The sequence below is a fragment of the Berghia stephanieae genome, chromosome 10 (assembly GCF_034508935.2).
Source record: "Berghia stephanieae isolate SIO BIC M18660-M18661 chromosome 10, UCSD_Bste_1.3, whole genome shotgun sequence".
NCBI classification, from domain to species: Eukaryota; Metazoa; Mollusca; class Gastropoda; order Nudibranchia; family Aeolidiidae; genus Berghia; species Berghia stephanieae.
Window position 1 is genome coordinate 43833821 of NC_088369.1, and position 8630 is coordinate 43842450.

Here is an 8630-nt window from a genome sequence, read left to right on the forward strand (position 1 = left end):
TCTATAATGTATGAATGTGATACATGATGTGCATAAGATTAGTACCGAATACAACATGCGGCTATGTTGTCTTGTGGTATGACACTCGCTTTCGGATCGGAAGGTCTTGGGTTCGAGCCTAACGCGCACGGCGTATAGTTGAGTCCTTGGAAAAGACTCTTTATTCACATTCTCTCACCGTACTCCGGTGTAAAATGAGTACCTGGCCGTTAACAGCGTTGTCTTTGTCGAAGTTGTGAGTTGTCGTTAGTAGAGCTCAAGGAAACAAGTTATTTCATTGGTTGAACTATAGATAGAATGCGCTTGGCCAAGGAGTTCACAACATTGCCATCCGGACGTATAACGGACCAACACACAAAACTGTGTGTATCCATGAACGTTTATAGTCTGGTTAATACAGTTTAGTGAGCATTACTCATAAACGCGGATAGCAAAAAACAATAACAAAGACCTGAGTGACGTCATCTTCGAACTATCTTTTGCCTGGTACTAGAACCGTAGCCATTGTTAACATATTATAGCCTGATACTAGAACCCTCTAGGACTGGCAGTTTGACGTCATTTTTTTAGGTTTGTGTAGCGTCTAGTGAGTTGTCGTTAGTAGAGCTCATGAAAACAAGTTATTTAATTGGTTGAACTATTGAATACAACACACGATTTGTTTTCTTTTCTGGCAAAAGACTGGCATTTTGATGTCATTTTTTGGTCAGTGTCAGGCTACAACTTTATGATGGCTACGCACTGAGACCAAAAAGGACTGGTCTTTTGACGTCATTATTTGGTTTTTGCACCGCTTAGTGTGTTGTCGTTTGTAGTGCTCATGGAAACAAGTGGTCCTATTGGTTGAACTATTGAATACAACTCACGATTTGTTTTCTTTTGTGGCAAAAGACTGGCATTTTGACGTCATTTTTTGGTCAGTATCAGGCCATAACTTTACGAAGGCCACGGTATAACGGACCAACACAAAAACATATGTGTAACCGTTTATAGATAGAATGCGCTTGGCCAATGTGTTCACAACATTGCCATCCGGAAGTATAACGGACCAACACACAAACTCTGTGTAACCATGAACTTTTATAGTCTGGTTAATACAGTTTAGTGAGAACAACTCACAAACGAGGATGGCAAAAACAATAACAAAGGCCTGAGTGACGTCATCTTCGAACTATCTATAGTCTGGTTAATACAGTTTGTTGAGAATTACTCATAAACGCGGATGGCAACAAAAAAAAACATAACAAAGACCCGAGTGACGTCAATTTCGTTCTATCTATGTTTCGTTGAACAACAAAAGAGCAATGAAAACAAGAATAAAAATAACACACTTTTCATGTTTATATGACAGGATTTCAGCTTTTATCTGTCATTTATTTTCAAAGTTGTTCTTGAATTTATAACGACCGAAAAAAAACGAGAAAAAGAAGTAACACACGAGTAACCATGACTTCTATATCACAAAATGTTTTGTTTTTGTGTGTGTTCTATTTTGTTGTACAAGTGCTTCAATTTCTTTCTTGTTATTTTGTTCTAACAAACAGGACATTTATTTTTCTCCATTGGTTCGTCTTGACCCCCGACATTTTCAGCACGTTTCACCTGCAAGTATAGATAGAATGAAATTGACGTCATTAGGGTCTTTGTTATTGTTTTTTGCCATCGGCATACGATCTATATGAAAAAAAGTTCACACAAGGAGCTTGTTTTAAATACGTACACTATCACCAAACAGATAATATGCGCTTGGCTAAGAAGCTCACAACATTGCCATCCGGAAGTATAACGGACCAACACACAAACAAACCTATGTAAAACCATGAACGTTTATAGTCTGGTTAATACAGTTTGTTGAGAATTACTCATAAACGCGAATGGCAACAAAAAAAAAACATAACAAAGACCCGAGTGACGTCATCTAAGTTCTATCTATGTTTCATTGAACAACAAAAGAGCGACGAAAACAACAATAAAAATAACACACTTTTCATGTTTATATGACAGAATTTCAGCTTTTATCTGTCATTTATTTTCAAAGTTGATCTTGAATTTATAACGACCAAAAAAAAAAAAAAAACGAGAAAAAGAAGAAAGACACGAGTAACCATGACTTCTATATCACAAAATGTTTTGTTTTTGTGTTTTTCGTTTGTTTTGTTTTTTGTTTGTTTGTTTGTTTTATTTTTGTACAAGTGCTTCAATTTCTTTCTTGTTATTTTGTTCTAACAAACAGGACATTTATTTTTCTCCATTGGTTCGTCTTGACCCCCGACATTTTCAGCACGTTTCACCTGCAAGTATAGATAGAATGAAATTAACGTCATTCGGGTCATTGTTATTGTTTTTTGCCATCCGCATACGATCTATAGATAGTATGCAGATGACGTCACTCAGGCCTTATTTTTGTTTTTGCCATCTGCGTTTGTGAGTTGTTCTCACTAAACTGTATTAACCAGACTATAAAAGTTCATGGTTACACAGAGTTTGTGTGTTGGTTCGTTATACTTCCGGATGGCAATGTTGTGAACTCCTTGGCCAACCGCATTCTATCTATATGAATTTTTTTTTAAAGTTCACACAAGGAGCTTGTTTTAAATACGCACACTATTACCAATAGATAATATGCGCTTGGCTAAGAAGCTCACAACATTGGCATCCGGAAGTATAACAGACCAAAACACAAAATTGTGTAACCATTAACTTATATAGTCTGGTTAATACAGTTAATTGAGAATTACTCATAAACGCGAATGGCAACAAAAAAAAAAGAAAGAAACAATAACAAAGACGGGATTGACGTCAACTTCGTTCTATCTATATTTCGTTGAACAACAAAAGAGCAACGAAAACAACAATAGAAATAACACACTTGTCATGTTTATATGACAGGATTTCAGCTTTAATCTGTCATTTATTTTCAAAGTTGATCTTGAATTTATAACGACAAAAAAAAAAGAAAGAAACAGAAAAAGAAAAAAAAATGAGAAGCCATGACTTCTATATCACAAAAATGTATTTTTTTTTTGTTTTTTTTTTGTTGTTGTTTTGTTTTTTGTTTGTTTGTTTGTTTTATTTTTGTACAAGTGCTAAAATTTATTTCTTGTTATTTTGTTCTAACAAAAAGGACATTTATTTTTCTCCATTGGTTCGTCTTGACCCCCGACATTTTCAGCACGTTTCACCTGCAAGTATAGATAGAATGAAATTGACGTCATTCGGGTCTTTGTTATCGTTTTTTTTGCCATTCGCGTTTATGAGTAATTCTCACTTAACTGTATAGATAGTATGCGCTTGGCTAAGAAGCTCATAACATTGCCATCCGGAAGTGTGACGGACCAACACACAAAACTGTGTGTATCCATGAACGTTTATTGTCGGGTTAATACAGTTCAGTGAGCATTACTCATAAACGCGGATGGCAAAAAACAATAACAAAGACACGAGTGACGTCATCTTCAAACTATCTATAAATCAGACTGAAGCCATCGTTAACTTATCGCCAGACACTGACCAAAAATGACGTCAAAATGCCAGTCTTTGGACACAAAAGAAAATAAATCGTGAATTGTAGTTCAACCAATGGAACCACTTGTTTCCATGAGCACTACTAACGACAACTCTCTAGGCGGTGCAAAAACCAAATAATGACGTCAAAATGTCAGTCTTTTTGGGTTTCAGTGTCAGGCTATAACATAACGATGTCTACGCTTACACTGAAATCCAAAAAGACTAGCATTTTGACGTCATTATTTGGTTTTTGCACCGCCTAGTGAGTTGTCGTTTGCAGTGCTCATGGAAACAAGTAGTTCCATTGGTTGAACTATTGAATACAACTCACGATTTGTTTTATTTTGTGGCAAAAGACTGGCATTTTGACGTCATTTTTTTGTCAGTGCCAGGCTATAAATTTACGATGGCTACGCACTGACTAAAAATAATGACGTCAAAAGGCAAGTCTTTGGCCACAAAAGAAAACAAATCGTGAGTTGTATTCAATAGGTCAACCAATGAAATAACTTGTTTCCTTGAGAACTACTAACGACACTAGACGCTGCACAAACTTTAAAAAAAAGACTTCAAACTATAAGTCCGAGAGGGTTCTAGTGTCAGGCTATAGATAGTATGCGCTTGGCTAAGAAGCTCATAACATTGCCATCCGGAAGTATAAGGGACCAACACACAAAACTGTGTGTATCCATGAACGTTTATAGTCAGGTTAATACAGTTCAGTGGGCATTACTCATAAACGCGGATGGCAAAAAACAATAACAAAGACATGAGTGACGTCATCTTCGAACTATCAATAGATAGAATGTAGTTGACGTCACTCTGGTCTTTGTTATTGTTTTTTTGCCATCAACGGTTATGAGTGATACTCACTAAACTGTATTATCCAGACTATAAAAGTTCATGATTACACATCGTTTTATGTGTTGGTCCGTTATACTTCCGGATGGCAATGTTATGAACCTCTTAGCCAAGCGCATACTATCTATATGCCAACGATTGCTGCTATGCTTCGATGGATGAAGTGAGTAGAAATGTGCCAGAAGACAATAGAGAATACAATTTTTTCGCGGCGGTGATAGGGGTTGGAACCCGCGACCTTATTGGTACGACAACTCTGCCTGGCTGGTGAGAGCGTGACTCTACCGTATGAGCTATCCACGATCCCCCAAAAATCGTATCTAACTCAGGTCATTACTAGAGTTCTCTCACCGACTACTGGAGATCGCGGGTCCAACACACGTCCTCGGCGAAGTTAGTTGGCCAGCAAATTAATCTTAATAGCCAATATTCTCAACACAAACATATAACATAGAAACAATTGAGACATTGAGTATGATCGGGTATTTAGGGTGGATTTTTAATCCAGAAAAGTGAGTGGAGCAGGCACTTATGTTGGTAACAACAAGAGATGAAGTGAGTAGGAAAGTGCCAGAAGACAACAGAGACAATAATATGGTCTTCTGGCACTTTCCTACTCACTTCATCTCTTGTTGTTACCAACATAAGTGCTTGATCCACTCACTTTTCTGAATTAAAAATTCACCCTATGCTTCGATGAACCCTTTTCTCTTTGCTAGAAGATGTGAACTATAGCAATTTGGCACACACACACACACACACACACACACACACACACACACACACACGCACACACACATACAAGAGAAGTCATCCAGACTTAACACTTACATTCAACATCCCAGCCCAATAGGGCCAACAGTCGTGACGTCACTTTCCTCGTAATGACGTATAGTAACTTAGTAACTGGTTCTAAAATATCGGGACAATGGCGGACACCCTTATGATATACTTCTCCGACGAGCATAAAAGTGTATCCAGAGGAGTAAAAATATAAATCTGTTCATGTTTTGACCTTTATACATTCTGATCACCATAACATGTGAAAATGTTCTAGCCAGCATGAAGAATAAAAAGTACCGATTTTCTTTGGTTAGAACCAAGCTGCTGGTTGCTGGGCGGACGTGACATCCGACTATTGAATTCCTATTATAATGAACGAACAAGAATTACAAAAACATGGGTAGTGGATATTGCGTTATATAAACGATAAAGTTTTTCATCTCCATGTTTTAAACTATTAGTGCTAAGCTTTTTAGTAAAATACTCACACCATCCGCCAGCCAAATTTAATATACCGACACACAAAACTGTATGATTGATATAATTTAGTCCGAACTTATCATTCGCAGGTTGTCTAAAAACAGTAACAAAAAGCTGAGTGACGTCAACTTCGTTCCCTCTATATCTTATTGACAAGAAAATTGCAAATTCGGGATGGAACTTAAGCAGTTGAAGGTCTTATGTGGCTGCGCTTGCTAAATATACACAATTCAATATTTCCTGTATGACTGATATAACGAGTAAATATGAAAGATTGTTTATTTATCAATGTTAATTAACCCTCTCCTCACGAACTATAAGAAAATCGTCACATACGTTACGATACAACCAACATTTTTCTTATTCAAATTTCTCTTGTACATCATAAAGTTTAAATAAAATGAGCTAGAGCAAAGGTGGGAAACACCGCCACCAACCTCTTTAAATGGAAAATCTCACCGGGCACTGAATGCCCATGCGGTCACCCCAGACAGACCATGGACCACATCCTGTCTGAATGCTCGCTGGGACCTCACTGCACCAATGCTGACCTGAGGGAATGCAACCGGACTGCCCGGGACTGGCTGACTCACTGGCGCGACAAGATATGATGATGAATAAAATGAACAGTGTGTTGTAGATAAATAGAGCATGTTTTGCTAGAGAAATTATTTATCGCAAGAACTTATTGCTATTATGTTTGAGTGATAAAAAATTCTATTTTGGTGTTAGTTGGGTGTGAAGTTTTTGGGGAAAATCCTGAAAATGGCTGGTAAGGAGAGAGTTAAATAAGTAATATCTACCATGTACTCACTCTATTCATCGGTTGATCGGGATTACCAGGACTTACTACAAGTCCCAAAGCATCTCCGGCTTCCGAAGACTCAGGTGGATGGACCAAGAAGACCACCAGAAGCAGGAGGCAAATTCTCTTCATCATTTTTTTAGATCGGAAGAACTGATCAGCAATCTTTCTGGAGCGAGAGCGGCTACTAAATCACGGTGTATTAAAACAAGTCCTGTATGTGGGTTTGGTTTGCAGGTCGTGCGACATGCCTCATGTTATATAGCCTATTCTGTAGTGCTATCAAAAAGATGTATTTAAAATATTTTGGCAAAAATCAAAACAACAAACTCGTCCTTCAAAAATGGAACCTATCAAAATAAGCCTCATCTTCTATAAAATCTCAAACCTGAGTCTTTCGTGGACACCCGTGTTTGAGAGTCCTTGACATGATCAGGGTCAATTTAATCCATCGATATTTAAAAGACTAGTTTTCTGGACAAAATTTTAAATATGTGTTTGTTTTATTTATTTATTTTTTTTTTTTTTTAGTGCAACAAAACAAACGTAAAATGGCTGAAAGCCCAATTAAAACAGATTTTTTTTTTAATAAAAAAATTATTTGATTCGATTTTATATCTGTACAGAATATGATGAGCTAAACTGCGATGAAAAAATGCCTTATATTATAATATTATTTTTGAATGGAAACATTTACTTCAAAGGTCTACATTTACTTCAAAGGTCTAGTACCGGGGATCCAATAGTCTGATGTCACGCCTCTCAGCAACGGCGAGCAGCGTGGTTCTAAACAAAGAAAATCGGTACTTTTTATTCTTCATGCTGGCTAGAACTTTTCAAATGTCATGTGATCCGAATGTATAAAAGTCAAAACATTATCGATCAGATTTATAATGTTTTTCTCCTCTGGATACACTTTTATGCTCGTCGGAGAAGTCTTTCATTAGGACGTCCGCCATTATTACGATTTATTTAGAACCAGTTACTAAGTTACTATGCGTCAATACGAGGGCTGTGACGTCACGACTGTTGAACCCTATTGCAGTCCCGGACCAAATCATGGGATCCCTTTTGCCAAGGCAGAGTCTCCGTTAGCCACACTCGCTAGGGTAACAGCAAAACAACAGGGAGCTCCCGAAATGAGCAAAGTGCTGAAGTTGGAGATGTTGAGGCGGAGGGCGCACTTTCAAAATCACAGCACCACGCAAAAACAAAGGTCTACTGTTTTTTAAAAACTTTATTGTTAAAATTTCATTAAGTTCCTTTCCGTGACATGGGGATATTTGACAAGAAACTGTCGATTGCGAAGAGTTGTGGATTGATACCTGCCTGGTGTTAAATGTCTGTTGATGTAATTTAATGTAGATAGTGGGCCCAAAACTATACCTTGGGGCACTCCAACTTAAATATGTAGTAAGTCTGATTCAATTACCCTTTGGGTTCTGTCTAACAGGAGAGTTTAATTTTATTTCTGTATATTGCCCTAAACTTCATACTTTGTCAATGTTAAGTTTATTAGAAAGCCGTGAGTAACGACTGTATTAAAAGCGTAGCAGACATCAAGTTCTCTTTCAAAGTTAATAAGTGGAAAACAACAAGGTGAAGACATGAGCTTGAAGAAAGGAATATGTTCTCATAATTTTAAGGGATTGCAGTTTTGAAGCAAACATCTTCAATTTCACTCACAACAATACAAACAATGTGTAAACAATGTTTAGCTCCTTTTCCGTATTTCATATTTTTATCAAAAACAAGAGATACGTCGATTTGATTTTACAAGGCATTTCATGGGAATAATAATTTTTTTAGATAAATTTATTGAAGTCAATCAACCTTTAACTTATTTTATTTATGAACCTTGAAAAAAAGCTTTTGATAAGATTAGATTGGTCATACTGGCCTACTGTATAGCCCTGTCTTGGTCACATGTCTAGCAATGTTATCATCATCATCATCATCATCATCATCATCATCATCATCATTATTATTATTATTATTATTATTATTATTAGTAGTAGTAGTAGTAGTAGTAGTAGTAGTAGTAGTAGTAGTAGTAGTAGTAGTAGTAGTAGTAGAAGTAGTAGTAGTAGTAGTAGAATTATTATTATTATTATTATTATTATTATTATTAGTAGTAGTAGTAGTAGTAGTAGTAGTAGTAGTAGTAGTATTAGTAGCAGTAGTAGTAGTGTAG

The 8630-nt window shown here is 36.7% G+C and overlaps 1 long non-coding RNA gene across 2 annotated transcripts; it reads right to left on the bottom strand.

Annotated features, from left to right (window-relative positions):
- Window positions 1-1331: 1331 nt before the first annotated feature.
- LOC144955839 (uncharacterized) lies at window positions 1332-6679 on the bottom strand. Of its 2 annotated transcripts, none has more exons than XR_013641822.1 (2): window positions 6446-6679; window positions 1332-2291 (listed from the first exon to the last, which is right to left on the bottom strand). It is a non-coding gene; the product is annotated as an uncharacterized LOC144955839 (long non-coding RNA). The 2 variants fall into 2 exon arrangements; XR_013641821.1 differs by lacking the exon at window positions 1332-2291 and adding an exon at window positions 3024-3182 and having other exon boundaries at window positions 6446-6677.
- Window positions 6680-8630: the final 1951 nt, after the last annotated feature.